Source organism: Sorex fumeus, unplaced genomic scaffold (genome assembly GCF_029834395.1).
Source record: "Sorex fumeus unplaced genomic scaffold, SorFum_2.1 ptg000055l, whole genome shotgun sequence".
NCBI lineage: Eukaryota > Metazoa > Chordata > Mammalia > Eulipotyphla > Soricidae > Sorex > Sorex fumeus.
This window is the reverse complement of record NW_026606112.1, coordinates 5,450,645-5,467,765: the sequence shown is the minus strand read 5'-3', so window position 1 is coordinate 5,467,765 and position 17,121 is coordinate 5,450,645. Positions and strand designations below refer to the sequence as shown.

Here is a 17,121-nt window from a genome sequence, read left to right as displayed (position 1 = left end):
AAATGTTTATCAGTTGGGGCTGGGAGAGAACTCAAAGCGCTTCTGCACAGGCTTTGCACTCAGAAAGCCCAGATCTGTCCCTGGCCCCACATGACCACCTGAGCACCCCTAGGAACAACCTGCCCCCCTCCTCAAGTACCAGCAGGTATGACCCCAAATCAAACAAAGTTTTCCTGAGATTATAGAATCCGGAAGGGCCTTCCCTGGTCCACAGGATTTGTTTTCTGAAGCTGGGAGGGAGATAGGGATGGATTCGAGGCCAGCCACAAGTCAGAGGCAAAACTAGGAACCTCAGCCCTTGCAAGTGCTTCAAAGCATTTTGTTTTGCTCTGGTCTGGTTCCCCGGCCCCCAGGGAGTAAGTTGAAGAGGCTGAGAGGGCTCACGTTTGTGTTTCTCATTTTCCTCAGCCCTTATTCGCAGTTGTTGTTCGGCAGTGGCCAGAGGCTGCATACACTTGGTCTGTGCCCATATGCCTGTGGCATGGTCCTGGGGTTCCATCTCGCTGTCTCCCCACTCTCAAACTTGCAAGCAGGTTCTCTTCTGAGTCAGTCTTCCTGGGTCCTAGAGTTCCTGTGGTAAGATCTAGACATGGGGGACAGGGGAGACAGTGCAGTAGGGCACTTGCTTTGCATGTGACCAACCAGGCTTGATCCCCATATGGCCAGTATCCCATAAGGTCTCCCAAGCACCACAGAGAGTGCAGAACCAGGAGTAGGCCCTCCCTGAGCATCACTGGATGTAGCCCCAAAACCAAATTAGATCATTCATTCATTCATTCATTAAAAAATAAAGTCTGGATGAGGGATATTGTCAACTGTTGGACCGCGGATCAATGTGAGAAAATTTCCTGCTGGTGCTTGAAAAAGGTACAGTGACTTAACAAGCCTGGAGGTGGGTTTGAAGCAGATGGGGGTTACAAAACACTGTTGTAAATAATAGTTTTTCTCTTCACCTTCACAGCTGTAGAAATCATTCTCTTTTCCCCACCACTGGTCCCAAGAATCTGAGTTTGAATCCTGGTCGACCAGCTGACTGGCGTGTAACTAAACGCCTTTGCAGCTAGCATCACTCCTAAAGAGAATCATAAAGCAGTCCACAGAGAGACAGTCAGATTGTGTTTAGCAGGTGCAGTTTCTCTGCCTTCTCTTGGAACTTGACAGGACAGGTTTTATGATCCTCACAGGGATTTCACTTTGGTAAGGGAAGCCAAGTGTTCCTGGAGTGGACATAATAAAAAGCTTCAAAGCGATCCTGCAGCCCCAGCAAAGACCCACCCTACAAGACCCTTGGGGGTGAGGAGGGGGAGGGAAGGTTTGTCTTCCATTAACGAGGCCGTCTATATTGCTGACGCAAAGCTTTCTCTGTGTAAACCTAAAAGGCCCGTGTTTCCTGGGTCGGCAGCTTCGGACAGGGCTTGGGGAGCTGAGCCTGGAAATAGAAGAGAGATCAGTCACGGCCCAGTGGTGCGGAGTGAGCCCCGGAGCTGTGGGCTGCCTTTCTCAACTCCCTACCTAGATTCAAAGATACCAAAGGCAAGAGGAGGGGCTGGAGAAAGTGTACAGTGGGGAGGACGTTTACCTTGCCCACCTGAGTTTGATCCCTGGCATCCGATATGGTCCCCTGAGCACCGTCAGGAGTGATTCCTGAGTGTAGACTCAGGAGTAACCTTTGAGCATCACCAGATGGGACCCAAAAAAGCAGGAAAAAAGGGGGGCAAAAGGAGTGTGACTTTTATGTTATAAAAATAATCAATAAAATCAGCTTCAAGAAAGTACAATGGCCAAAATTGCAAGCTTGGCTGGGCAGTTGCCCCAGGAGAGTTCATCAGACAAAGCAAAGGCGGGAACACAAGGATTTGACCTGTCAGCACTTTACAAGGCCCCTAGTGGCAAGTGAGACAGCCCCATGAACGTGCATGCACACCCTCAGCCAGAAAGCTTCAGCATCAGCCTCACAGGTCAGTGACAGCATCGCTTGGTCTCATGAAATCTCTTGACTCAATTCTGTTTATTTTGCCATCGTTGAGTTTCTGTATGCCCTTTGGAAAGAAAATGGGGATGGAGGTCTTCCCTCATAAGTTCTTTGCCCTGTGTGCCTATTGGTTTATTTATATTTTTATTTTTTCAGTGCTTGGGAGTCTACTCCTGGCTTGGTGCTCAGGGGTAACTTCTGGCCGTATTCCAGGGTCTGTGTAGTGCCCCGGGATCAAACCAGGACTCCCACTTGCCAACCATGTACTTGGGCCCTTTGAGCTGTCTTCCCGGCTCTTCCATTGAGCTTTTCAGGGAGTCTTAAGAGGGGGGAATCCTCCGCTGAGAATCAGGCTGGGCCCTCCAGAAGAGACTGACTGGAGCTGAGCCTCCTTGGGGTTGAATCTCCGTTGGGTGGGACCACAAGTTTCCAGGCTTCACCTTCTTTCTCTGTGAAACAGGGGGACTCAACACTTCCCTGCACTTATGTCTGCTCTTCAGAGCATGTGTTGAATAAATCTGATTCCCATGGCCACCAGTTTTCTTGAATATCAAATGAGTGGTTTGGAGTACAAGGTGGACAGAATGGGAGTCAGGGGATGGAGAGGGAGAGACGTTTAGGTAACATACTTCTCTTCACATCCACCTAATCTTTATGGCTTAAATAGAAGCCAAAGAGATAAGTCAAGGACCTGAGTGCATACAGAGCTTGCCAGAGGTCCAGGTTCCATCCCCAACACCATGTGGCCCCAAAACAAAGCAAAACAAAAGAAAAAGATAAGATGAAATGAGGGTAAACTTCAAATTGAACACCTAAGATTTCCCCAGGTTTCGACATGTATATATAACTTTCCTTACTATAATTGCCTTCTCTTTAGAGGGCAGGGGTGTTTGGGCAAAGCCTGGTGAAGTTTAGGGGTTCCTCCTGACTCTGCTCTGGAATGATCCCCGGTGATGCTCAGTGCCACATGCAGTGCTAAGATGGAACCAGGGTCAGCCAAGCAGTTGCCTGCAAAGCAAGCGCCTTACCTCCTGCACTACCTCTCTGGCCCATAGAATTGTCTTAAACATCTGTTCAGAGGTGCTTCCCCATGCAACCTGTATCTCAAGCATGTGAAGGTCCTTGGGGTTCATAAAGTCACAGTTCCATATTTGTATCTGTGGGCTGTGAGGACATAGCTTGAGGAAAGAAAGTGAAAATAAATTTCTTTGAGCAAGCAAAAGTTATTTACCTGCAAAATGATCCCTTTGTGAGTGTTGAAACCAAATGGCAGCTGCAAACAGCACAGAAAGGAATGATGAAGGAGGTGAAGCTTTCTGCTCCTCACTTCCATGAAAGACTTCCAGAGCAATTTCGGTGACATTTATAGTATTTGAAAGAGGACTATTGGGTCAGGGTTGCTCAGCAGTACAACACTTGCCTTGCTTGTGTGAGGCCTTGGGTTAAGTCCTGGTACCATAATCTTATAAAAAATTAAAAAGAAGGTCATAACCTCCCCCATCATACTTTTTATTGTCTTCATCCTTTACCTTAAAAATATATATGGATTATCACTGTCACTGTCACTGTCCTCCTGCTGTTCACCGATTTGCTCGAGCGGGCCCTGTAACATTGTGAGACTTGTTACTGTGTTTGGCATATCGAATATGGGTAGCTTGCCAGGCTTTGCCATGCGGGCGAGATACTCTCAGTAGCTTGCCAGGCTCTCTGAGAGGGGTGGAGGAATCGAACTCAGGTCGGCCGTATCAGCCGCATGCAAGGCAAATGCCCTACCCACTGTGCTATCACTACAGCCCAGATAGATTATATTTTAAGAAAAAATATTGGGGGATGGTGGTGTTGAGGCCATGCCCAGCAATGCATAGGGCTTACTCCTGACTCTCTGCTCAGGGCCTTAGAGAACCATATGAGCTGCTGGGGATTGAACCCAGGTTGGCCATGTGCAAGACAAGCACCCTCCCTACTGTACTTTTCTCTCTGCCCTGGATTTTTTTAAATGTACAGTGTTTTCACTCATATAACTGATTGGCAGTAAAAGGATTTTGTTATTGTTTTTCTGGGTAGACTCATATTGGGATGTTCTTCTGCTGAGCAAATGTCCTTGGAGATGTATTTGAGTGGTAGGGGAGACAAACAGAAACCAAACAGACTTGGAGACCAGCTCAGAGGGGTTGGGTACAATCTGGACCCTGTAGACTGTCCCTTATAGGCAGGCCAGGGTTACGGGGGGGGGGGGGGGGGGGAAGTCCAGGTGCCCAAGTGCCAAGCGGACTTGGTAGAAGAGTAGAAGCACTTCCCACAGGAGGTGTGTCCAACAGAACCAGAGAACAGGGGGATCCAACCAGACAGAAGGTAGGACGCACCGGACAGACTCGAAATGCAGGATATAAAGAAGCATCGTTGGAGAGTAACTAACGCCTGATGGCAACATACATGAAGAGCAGGAAAACTAGTCCTTAGCAGGAGCTTGGCGCAGTCGGGGCGGGGGGGGAGGGGAGGAGGAGGATAGGTCAGGGAAGGGACCTCTCTGACTGTGATAGAGGGAAGGGGCAGGAAGGAAACGGGACACTGGTGGAGGGCTCGGCATTGCAACATTGTACACCTGAAAGATAATCATGGAAAACTCTGTGATCTTGGTGATTCAATTAAAAAATAAAATAATAATAATAATAAGGATGAAGATGCCCCAGGTGCCAAGGTGACAGAGTTCAGGGATGAGGAGCACCAGGACAGGTTGGTAGAAGTTACCTGTGCCGCTGGCAAGCATATGATTTCTTTCTCAGTTAGGTGCTCATTAGGGATCTGCCGTGGGGGGCAGCGGGGTGGGGGGTATGGTAGTAGATGTTGGAAGGTCTAATGTTTAGTGGTGAGAAGTAAAGGTTCTCCTTGCACGTCTCAGGCTCAGCCCCACCTCCCAAAATTGACTAGCAAGCAAGGATGAAGACACCTGTGCAGCCTGTTTCCTCGGCTAGGTGGAGTCCTTTCTGTTAATTTTCATTTCTCTGGCCCTAATTTTCATAAAAAGTTGGTGTGAGGCTAAGGCGGCACTCCTCTTGGCAGGCTGAGCTAGTGTCAACTGTAAGACACCTATAAAAAAAAATGTATCTTACGCACGCGGGGGAGGGATGTGAAGATGATGATGTGTGTTGTTGGCAGGCTCTCGGGGCAGCTCTCTCTCGCCACCCATGTTTGGTGCTCTCGAGCTGCTGTGTATGGACCAGATTGGGATGGCTCCTCCTTTGTGCTTTGTTTCTGTGTGTGCTGCTGTGCTCTATTCTGTCTGTCTCTTTATTTCTGACTCTGTCTTTGTAGTCTCTCCTCTGGTCTCTTTCAATGTCTCTCTCTGGAGCTCTTCTGCTTCTCTCTCTGTAGCCCTTCGCTCTGGATTCTGACTCTCTCCCCGTGGATTCTGACTCTGCCCCTGGATTCTGACTCTGGCCCTCTCAGCTCTTACAGTCTTAGTTTATATAGCAATCACATAGGGTGGTGACACAAAGGTGGGTTGAACATTAACAAATCAACAGAGAGGTAAGACCACTCCTCCAGGAGATTAACTCAAAGATAAAATCTCATCTAAAGAGATTACTCTGGATTACTAGGATATGCTTAAAGGTGATCCCATTCAGGGTGTGTCGCTTTTTTCTTTCCCAGCTAGTAATCCACTTAAATAGTTGTAGTAAATCTACTTCAAATATTTCTAGCAATGTCATTCTGTATGAGCACAGTAAGAGATATATCAACTTAAAGTTAGGTTCTTCCTGAGGATGTCTTATCACAGTCCTCAGGCCAAGTTAGTCTTCCTAACCCCGGCAGGGTCCTAGTCTCGTAGTTACTTTTGGATCATGACAGCATTTGTCTATGATCATGCTCTCAACTTATAGTAGAGTATTGTGGTGCTTTGGCCTGGCCAATTTTGATGCCAGAGTAGCTCACAGCTTGCCCTGGGTCCATTCAGTCCCTCGTCAGGACCCTGCTTTTGGGGTGCTAGGGACTAAGGGCAACTGAGTCAAGAGCAGATGCCCAGGAGTAAATATTATTGGAGTCAATCAACTCCCAAGTTACAAAGCATAATATTAACTGTCTTCCTGTATCCATACAGAAAGGGCATTGCTTTAAGGTAAGCTAAGTTCCCTGCAGCAAGGCTGAAAGGACAAACACATTGTTATCCTAAAGACACCCATGAGTCCAGGCCAAGGTGTGTTTTACAAACAGGCACTGAGAACTCTTGGGAAGGAGGCAGGTTATTGGGGGACCTGCCCTGTGCCTTGCTGCTGCAAGCATGTCTCTGTCATTCCCAGCCAGTTCACACATCTTACATAAAACCGATGTACAGAGTAATTGAGATGGCACAAAGGCTGAGCACCTACTTTGGATGAGAGAGATCATGGTTCTGGTCCCAGAATCATCCTGAACACAGAGCCAGGAGTATACTGAGTATCTCTGAATGTAACCCCCAAATTTAAGAATAACATTTTAATAAAGAAATTTTGGGACCTAGGTATACAGGAATTTTGTTGATTGTGATCAAAAAAGAAACAATTTATATGTTGTTGGTATAACTTGATTTAAAAAAGCACAATTTATAGGCACTCTGCAGCACTGCACTGATGAAAAGTAGTGAGTTGTGGATGTAATGACTGGAAATATGTCCAATATAATCTTAAGTTTTTCCATTTTAAATTTTGTTGAATAAGTATATTTTTTGTTCCACTTTACTTATTTTAGGGGGGATGGGTCACACCCAGCGATGCTCAGAGGTTACTCCTAACTCTGCACTCAGGAATTACTCCTGGTGGTGCTCAGGGGACCATATGGGATGCTGGAAATCAAGCCCAGGTTGGCCCCACACAAGGCAGACACCTTATCGACTCTGCTATCCCTCTGAACCCTTTGTGTTCCACTTTAATACAAAGTTAATAATGCAAACTTTGTAAGTTTAATACAGATATTAATGTCTGTTAATTCGAATAAACATTAATGTCTATAATTCTTTTTGATACAATTATCATAATCAGTGCCCAACTTACCAATGGTTACAATTATGATTACACTTCCAATTAAAATATTTGAAAGAAATATTTCAAGTAGTTAGCAGTAGTTGATTAATCTGTGGAGAATTTTTTGATTCTGTATTTCACACTTCTTTTTTTTGTGGTTGGGGAGGTCACACCTGGCGATGCAGAGGGGTTACTCCTGGCTCTGCACTCAGGAGTTGCTCCTGGTGGTGCTCAGGAGACCATATGGGATGCTGGGAATCGGACCTGGGTTGGCCTCGTGCAAGGCAAACGCCCTACCTGCTGTGCTATCTCTCCAGCCCCTGAATTTCACATTTCTTGGCTGTGAATCCTTTGCAGCTGAGAAGTTAAACTTTTCACCAAAAGAGAGCACTACCCTGCCTCCCTCTCAAACACTTGGGATCCTTCTATCACCAGTCACTCGTCTCCTGAACACACAGACCCCATTCACTCCAGGATGCTCTCAGTGCCTTAGAAGTCACTAGTCTCCGTTCCTTGACTTCACAGATAAGAAAGCTGAGGTCCAGATGGGTTAATGCTTGATGAAAGTCAGCTCGCCCTAAAGTACAGGACTGAGAGCAAACCTCACGGGATTCCAGCTCCCCGTCTAGAGTTTTGACTCCCGCAGAAACTCTATCTCTCATAGCACGTGCTGTGTCAATGAGTAACAGATTCTTGCATTGGACTATCAAATAAATAAACCCATCTCTCTCCTCCAATAAATTACATGCTAAGGCTCAGAGAGTCATTGTCCAGCTCGAAACACTGTGAAATATTCAGTAAAGCATCAAGAGATGAGCCAGGCTTCAGATCCACAAAGCGAGAGTAGATCATTAAAGGAGAATAAAGTAATTCCAGAGTACTCCCGGGTATGGCTGACAAACAAACAATAAAACCAAAACCAAGATAATTCAGGGAGGACACCAATTCCTGTGCTTAGCTTCTGTTCTCTCTCGCTCTCTCCCCCCTCATACACACACACACACACACACACACACACACACACTCACACACTTTCATTCTTTCTTGCACACTCTTGCTTTATCTCCTCTCTTGCATTCTCCCTATCTCTTATTCTCTCTCTCATTCTCTTTCCTCTGCCTCCTCTTCTCACTTCTCTCTCTTGCTCTCTCCCACTCTCACTCTCTCTTGTCCTAGAGGAGGGGCAGCTGTGCTGTGCCCTGCTATGACCATGGGTTCTCTGCTTCCTGAGGAAATGACATCCTGTCCAAGGTTGCATGGATTGATCCTTGGTAATGTACAGGATTTCCCACAGCTCTCTTCAGAATGGGTCTGTTCAGAACTCACTCTACACAACTCCCAAAGGCCCTGTTACAGGCTGTGTTTGGGGGTGTATCTTATCCTCATGAACTCAGATTATCAGAACAGCCGTCAGCACCTGTTGGTGACACTGAGAAGAGAAGCTTCTGTCTCCGCAATTGGATGGAGCAAAGCTGTCTGGTCTCAGGGGTCTGGGTGCTGTGCCCAATGTGCAGAGCTCAGTCTTTTGTCGTTCCCACCTTTACCACACTGTCCTCTTCTCCCCTGGAACTAACCAGTGTAGTTTTTTCGACACTGGGCAGCTAGTGTCTTCACCTAAATGCACAATTGCCTTTCAGAAACTGTTCTGCTCCCATTTTGCCAGTGTATTGAGGCCGTTTCTGGTATTTCTTTCATTCACTTCAACACAGCAGTTTGTATCTTTAGTGTTTGCTTTTCAAATAATCATCTTTGTCAACTCTCTACAGCCCTACATATTTTTATATCAAGTTTATTTTCCAATTATTTTCAGACTAGTTTTTCTACAACAGCTAATCTTACCGGAGTTCCCAATGTTTTAAATATTTAAGGTGTCTGGACAATGCTCATCCACATTGTTTCTGAAAAATCTGGAGAAATGCAAACTGTTCAGTATGGCAGCTCTCATAGACCTGTCACCTGCCTCGCTGGTGGTATTGGACACAGTGAAACTAAGGTCAGATTGAATATCTCATCAATAGGGACTGGAGTGATAACCCAGTGAGTAAGTTGTTTGTCTCACAAGCAGCTGACCCAGCTTTGATCGCTGGGCACCCCAAATGGTCCCACCAGCCCATCAGGAGTGATTCCTGAGTGCAGAGCCAGGAATAGGCCCTGAATACAGCCTGGTGAGTCAAAAAAAAAAAAAATGAAAGTCTTCATAAGTATTATCCGCCTTGGTCTGCATGAGTATCTTTCAGTCAGCTGCCATGTGCTCTCCTGAAGTGCACACATGTGCCTCTCCATGAGCATAGCCCTGTCCCGGGCAGCTGAGATACAGTGGTGGGCTTATGTAGGTGAGATATGTAGGTGGACTTGGCTAGTAGACCACTCTTGCAGATGTGACAGCCAGACATATAAAGGAACCATAGTATAACATGTTTTAGAAAATTCCAAGATGACAGAACTGTGGAGCGCTAGGGGATCAGTGGAGGGTGATTGAGGTCACCGTGTCTCCATCTCTTCACTGTGAGACAGACAGGGAAATATCCTCTTCCTCATTCTTCTTCTCAACTACCAGCTACCCCCAGGCCAGGCAAACACCTCTCTGGTAGCAAGCTGGGATGAAATGTATTTGTCCAATTTTCTAGTAAAATGCACAAAATGCTGGCTGGACATGATGACTTGAAGTCAATCAACCCTGAAGGTTCAGCATTGCCGTTCTCGGTAACTTGCACTGTTTCTTTGTTTTGGGTTTTTTTTTCTTTTTTAGCTTTTTGAGTCACACTTGGCAATGCACAGGGATTACTCCTGGCTTTGCACTCAGAAGTTACTCCTGGCGGTGCTCGGGAGACCATATAGGGCGCTTGGAATTGAACCCAGGTCGGCCACGTGCAAAGCAAACGCCCTACCCGCTGCACTATCGCTCCGACCCCGTAACTTGCATTGTTGGGCCACACCTGGCAGTGCTTATGGGCGATCCCTGGCTCTGTACTCAGGGATCACTTCTGGGGGTGCTGGGAAGACCACATTGCTGCTGGACATCAAACCAGGCTCCACCGCATGCAGGCTCCTGCCTTACCTCCTCTACTTTCAGTGGCATTTTTATCCTGAACTGGAGACACTCTGGGAGGTGCAGTTACTGTGTTTAAAACTGGATCATTCTGGTAGTTAAGGGAGGTGATAACCTCAACAGGAAATCTAAAGTTTAATAACTTGACTCTGAATCCCAGTAGCAAACTTCCCCTCTACCAAAAGAGCAACCCCCAAGAGCACATTGCCCCAAGAACTTGCAGAGGGCTGGTGATGGCTTTCTCCTGGGAGGAGGGGACTGCGAGCACTGAGGACTGCTTTCAAGGAATGGTTGGGAAGGATGGAAAGACCCCATCTCACTGCCTCAGCTCACATTCTCTGCTGGAGGAGAAATGCTGCACAAGGAAACAGAGATTGCGACAAGAGTAACGAGATCTCACTGTAGCTCTCACTATGACCTCTGTCAGAACTCTCCCCCAGGAGAGTACCAGCAGTGGAGAATAATTAGAACATGAAGTCAGTTTAGGCATAAATGATACACTCATCCTAGTCTCTCTGGAGGAAAACTTTAGTACCATTTCCCGGCTTTTGGGGGAGACCTTATATGCCACCAAAGACTGTATGCCAGGACTTTGATATCTTACATCCCACATGTCTTCTTTCTTTGCATTGCCTTCTGATCCAAGTAATAATAAAACAGGACGGGAGGGATAGTACAGCCAGTAGGGTGCTTGCCTTGAATGTAAATGACCCAGGTTCAGTCCCTAACTCCACATATGGTCCCCTGAGCCCTGCCAGGAGTGATCCAGGAGCACCACTGGGGATGGCCCAGCAACAAATACTACTGCTCACAACAATAATAATAAGTATCAGAAATATCATGATCATGGGAGTTTGCATTCAAGTCGCTTTAGTGTACTTCAGTACCACCTTTCTGTTTGATCCAAAGAGACACTGCTCAGTTTCGTCTCAGTCAGTGTGTTTTATAAGTCTGGTGACCACAGCCTGAAACCAGCTGGAATTTGAAGCTTGGAAGCAAAGGTGTGACGGACGAATTTGAACAAAATAGCAGGTGGTCTGGCTGGTTTGATTAGGGATGGTGAGCTCTTTGCTTGGTTTCCTCTCAGGGCCGCGCCCTGGTGCAGGGGAACAAACCTGGTCCCCATGTATGAAGCATGTGTCCCAGCCCATGAAGCTCTCTCCTGGCCTGCCCTTCCTCCCCCTCCCTCTCCCTCTCCCCTTCCCCCTCCGCCTTTCCCTCTCCCTCTCCCTCTCCCTGTTGTAGTGGAGCAATTATTCCTGGCTCTGTACTCAGGAATTACTCCTGGTGGTGCTCAGGGGACCATATGGGATACCAGGAGTTGTACCGAGGTTGGTCACAAGCAAGGCAAATGCCCTACCCGCTGAACTATTGCTCTGGCCCCTGGCCCTCTTTTTTTTTTTAATCTATTTTCCCTTCTCAACTACCTTCCCTTCCTTGCTCCTCCCTTCCTTCCCCTTCTCTTGTTCCTCCCTTCTTCTCCCCTGCCCACCCCTGCCCAGTTAGGTTGACTAGAATTTGTCCTCGTTTGGCTGCAGTACTTGCTTACAGACTCTTCGGGGGGTGCACTCCTTGGTCATGATGCTCCTGCACACTTCAGCGCTCATACCCTTTTGGTCCTACTGCATCGAAGTTCACATAATGCTGCTGGGGTAGTGCTCAGAGCACACAGAGGTCGTCCTCAGCCATGGCAGCGTGTGCGCGGGACTCAGCCTTCTGCATGCAAGGCAGGGGCTTTGCCCTAGCTCTCCCCAGGGGACCTTACCCGATTTTCTGGTTGTCAAAATGTTGAATTTTAATAAAATATTTAATGTACCATTTCACTTTTTTAATAGAAACTGTGTATATAAACGATCTTATTTAAAAAGATGCATTTGAGCTCCTTAAGTTATTTTTTCCATGTGATAATTAGAATGGAAGGGTCTGTGGGTATAATTACGGTCTGGATCAGGTCAATTCTGTGATCTTTCTCTCTCATTCTCTCTCCCTCTCTCTTTCCTTCTCTCCTTCTCCCTCTCCCTCCCTCCTTCTCTCCTTCTCTCTCCCTCTCTCTCCCTCTTCCCTCTCTCCTCTTCCCTCTCTCTCTTCCTCCCTCTCTCTTATATCCCCTCTCTCTCCCTTTCCCTCCCTTCTCCTTTCTCCCTCCTGCTAATTCCCTCTCTCGCTCCCTTTCTCTGTCTCTGTCTCTCTCTGTCTCTCTCTCTCTCTCTCTCTCTCTGCCTGGAGGTGCTCAGAGACTACTTCCTGCTTGGTACTGGAGGTCAGTCTTGGCAGCACACAGAGTGGTATTGGGGAACAAACCCAGGCCCCTCCCACATGCGTATATGCTCAGCCTCTTGAGCTCTGTCTCCACCTCCACCACAATGTTTTTCTTATTTGTTTGGAGGCCACACCCACTGGTGCTCAGAGATGATTCTGCACTCAAGGAGCACTCCTGGTACACTTGGGGAGCCCTATGGAATGCCTGGGATGGGTTTGAACCCAGTTTCGCCTTACCCACTGCACTGTCTTTTTGACCCCCATGTTTTGTGATACTCGTAAGAGCCTTCTATCCAGTTTTTTTCTTCCTAAAGATTTAATAGTAAAGACGTGAAATAAAATTTGTTGCTTCATGAAAAGAACAAATGTTTTGCTACTAGAACTTCTAAGTTGGTTTTTGGTTTGAGGGCCGTACCGGCGATGTTCAGGGGTTACTCCTGACTCTGCACTCAGGAATCACCCCCAGCAGTGAACACGGGACCGTGTGGGATGCAGAGGATAGAACCCGGGTTGGCCTCATGCAAGGCAAGCACCCTACCCTGTAACATCATTCTGGCCCCTACAAGTTCTCAGTTGGCACTGATCGGGAGTTAGTTTCTGAGACAAGGATGGGGGCAGCAGGGGAAAAAAAAAAGAGATGCTGTGTCTTTAAATCTGGAGAGATTTTATAATGGGCCTTGAAGTTTCTGTTTTCACGTGTTTGCTTTAGGTGGGACATAGAGAACTATTTGCCTAGTGGATGGGACTAATCTTCTTGCACATATTCCTGCATTTCCTTCTCTGAGAAAGGAAGGTGGTAGGCAGGACACTGCAGTGCCTTCCTTGTCTTTTGATGTTGGCACATGCGTGAATTTCTGTATTATGAAGGGCTGAATTCATGTTCTCAGAGTCTGGTCTAAGAGAGAATAGCTGAGACACTTCAGTGTGACACCTCAGGAGTGAAGCACTGGGTAGTTACTGAGGATATCGTGAGCTCCCTTAGTTATGTGATTCATATCTTCATGTTAACTCAGTGATTAATAAAGGACAAATGATCTGTGTTCTTTGATCCTAGATAACATCGCTTGAGTACGTTTAAATTGACTTCTGCTTTTATGTTTTGGTAATATCTTGAAATCATTTTTCCTGGCTTGGAGACAAGATTTGGTTTGGTTTTACCTTAAGGGAATGAAAGGTCTAATTTAAATTGAGATATTTCACTGCATTCAATAAATACATATTGAATATTTAGGTACCCAACCAACAGAGAAGGCGGAGGTCAGCCTCCCTGGGGACCTCACAACGGTCATTTGACATCAAGGTAGAACTTTAAATTTACAGGAGAGATAATACAGAGGTAAGGTGCTTGCCTTGCACACGGCTAACCATATGGTTCCATCCTGGTCCCACCATATGGTCACCTGAACACAGCCAGGAGGGATCCCTGAGCACTACTAGGTGTGAACCAAAAAATAAATAAAAAATGTTAATTTACAAACAGGTTTCCAGAGCCTGGTGTTCCCACTAGGGATATTCACTCCTTCATAGGTACATGCAGTAGAACCCATGGGAGCTCATGGGATTTTCATATCTCCTGGCAAAGAGGCACATTCACTAATCACAGAAAATAAAACTAGCTAGAATATTGCTCCATAGTTGGAAGCCTGCCTCATGAACTGGAGGGAGAAGGCAGCTAGAATAGAGAAGGGATCACTAAGTCAATGATAGTTGGAAGGATCGTTCGGCACGGGAGATGTGTGCTGAAAGTAGGTTAAGGACCAAGCGTGATATCCTCTCAGTATCTGTATTGCAAACCATAATGCCCAAAAGTAGAGAGAAAGTATGGGGAATACTGTCTGCCATGGAGGCAGGGGGAGGGTTATAATGGCAGGGGCGGGGGGCGGTGGCTACTGGAGACATTGTGGTGGGAGATGTGCACTGGTGGAGGGATGAGTGTTCAATCATTGTATGATTGAAACTCAAACATGAAAGCTTTGTAACTGTATCTCACAGTGATACTCAAAAAAAAAAAAAGTAAAGAAAAAAGAGAAGAAAAGAGAAAAGAAAAGAAAAGAAAAGAAAAGAAAAGAAAAGAAAAGAAAACTTGGACTTCAGGTGACAGTGCCCCAGAGGAACAGCATGCAAGGCCCCTCAAGCCTTGGTGGGATCTGATTGGCATGCGGAGGGGAAGAGAGGGCAGAAAAAAAGTTTCCCAAGAGCCAGAAGAATGAGGAAAAAGTAGCCAGGGAAAGAGGTGGGGACATTTTTCATTCAAGAGTGGCGGTGGGTGGGGATAACTCTTGGGGTGACCAAGATGCTTGTGGTTCAGCGTCACCTTTGGCAGCCGAGAGGCAAAGAGGAGGCATGCCTTGCATTTCTCCCTTGCTCATGGTTCATAGGAACTGCAGCCCAGCCAGGAAACTTGCCTCCCTCTGGGCCGTGCTGGGCGATGTCCACACAGCAGCCTGAGTCAGGAACTTCCCAGAAGCCCTAGGCAGCATCCCTGCCAGGCTGGCCGGGGCTGACCAGATCCAGGCAGTTGACTGGAGCCACACCACTTCCTGCCCCCCTGCCGCTTGAGGTTATCTGCCTTCGCATCAAGCTTTTCCTCATTCCCTCCATTCTCAGAGGAGAAGGTCATCTGGATCCTGGTCAAGGTCAAACTTTCCATGGGGCCTACCTTGCTTCTAGCCCCTCGAAGGTACTCCTGCAGCAAAGTCAGGCCCTGGGCTGAATCCTCAAACTCTTCTTCCAAAAAAGGGCATGGGGGGCTGGAGCGATAGCACAGCGGGTAGGGTATTTGCCTTGCATGAGGTCAACCCAGGTTCAGTTCCCAGCATCCCATATGGTCCCCCGAGCACCGCCAGGAGTAATTTCTGAGTGCATGAGCCAGGAGTAACCCCTGTACAATGCCAGTGTGACCCAAAGAGCAAAAAAAAAAAAAAAAAAAAAAAAAAAAAGGAGGGGGAATCAGTGTTTCCTTAGGAAACACTTTCTCTCTCTTCCCCACCCCCCACCCCTGCCAAATTATTGCTTTTAAGTAACTAAAGAGATAGCACAGAGGTTAAGGCACTTGCCTTGCATACAGCTGACCCCAGCACCAAAGATCATCCCCCAAGCACCAAGGGGGTCCTCCTGAGCACAGAGACAGGAGTAGCTCCTGAGCATTTGTGTGCATGTATACACAACCCCATTTTTTTAAATCCAAATAAAACACAGAACAAGTATCTGTTCCTTGAACTTCATTCTCCCCCACTTGTTTTTTAGGGTGAGGGGGTTGTTATTTGGATAACCTGACCCCAGGTCACACACACATATGTCTGATTGTGTTGCTCATCAGAGGACTCACATCTATCTGGTTGTGATCACAACAGCTGTGGTACTTCCCAGAACTCACACCCATTTTTTCCATGTGCTTGCACTTGTGATCACCAGTGGTGATACTTTTTAGTTGTGCTTATACACATTCTGGCCACAGTGTGATTACTGGATCATCTCACTGCTTAATGGGTCATCATATACCTCTCTCTCTCTCTCTCTTTCTCTCTCTCTCTCTCTCTCTCCCTCCCTCCCTCCACACCCCTCCCCCCCCCTCCCTCTCTCTCCTCTCTCTCTTTCTCTCTCTCCTCCCTCTCACTCTCTCTCTTTTCTCTCTTTCTCTCCCCTACCACCACTTCCTACCTTCGTCCCCATGCTATTAAGTCATTAAAGTCCTCATGTATCCTTGAGGGATTGCTAGCTCTAAATGCGCTCCCTGATCTCTCACTTCCAATTTGCTCTTAATATATAGCTCTTTGTTTTCTCGCCGTTTCCTCTTGTGGCCATTTATCCAATTCAGTGTGATTATAAAATATGACCAGCACTTCTTTGTCTACTGTTCTTAGACTGCTGACACTGAGGAGGCCTGCCGCTGTGAGGTTCAGTCTCTGATTGCACTTTCTCAATTACACTAGGACGCTTTTTCCTACTGGTTCTTTTGCCTCCCTGTCCTGTCGGTCTTGATGCATCAGCTGTCGCAAGGCTCATCTCACCTGGCCGTTGGCTGCTGGGGACTTCCTGCAGGTCTCAGGGTTACCTTGCAGCGAAGACTTTATTTTCAAGGAAAGGTGGGTAAGGAATTCGGAACAGATGGAATTCCTAGATTCTGGACTACTGGTTAGGGGGCCTCTGTGGGAAGCTGATGAATCAGAGAACTTGAGAATTAAGTAATTGGTCATTTGAACCTTGGGGAGTAGATGAGGGGGCCAAATACTTTGTATGCTGTGGCTTAAGTGTTAAAGCAAACTATTTCCTTACAAGATAGTATTTTAACTCTGGAAGGGTTAGAACTAATAGACACAGTGGGCCAAATAAATCTTGAGTATTTACATTTTAGATGAGTTTGTGGGAAAAGTTTGAAATATTCCATATTTGGACACCTACAGTCTTTATATAATATTTAAGAAGATTTGTAAACCAGCATGAATAATATCCTGATGATGTCAATTTTAAATATGTCATTGGACAGTTGATTGATACTTTAGGTCTTTATGTGGAAGCTTAAGATAATTTTGCTGTTTCGTAATAGATTGAAATGTTTAACATGTTGACTCCAGAGCTGCAATTTATGTTATATAGACCATATTCAAGTGAGTCACCAGTGGTATGCACGAGTATCAACATCTTAAGAGAAACAAAGTTTCACCAAATTTATGAGGGTATGGGGGGGGGGTTGTGGTTGAGCCACACCCAGAGGGTGGTACTCAGGAACTGCTCCTAACTCTGTGCTCAGGGATCACTCCTGGTGGTGCTCAGGTGAGCAGGGCTTGACAAATGCCTTACCCCTATACTATCTCTCCATCTCCACAAATGCCCTATTTACAAAT

The 17,121-nt window shown here is 46.7% G+C and overlaps 1 protein-coding gene across 1 annotated transcript in view; it reads left to right on the top strand.

Moving 5' to 3' along the window:
• Positions 1–17,121, top strand: part of CUNH4orf19 (chromosome unknown C4orf19 homolog) — a 91,526-nt gene that overhangs the window by 10,555 nt on the left and 63,850 nt on the right. The window lies entirely within an intron of this gene.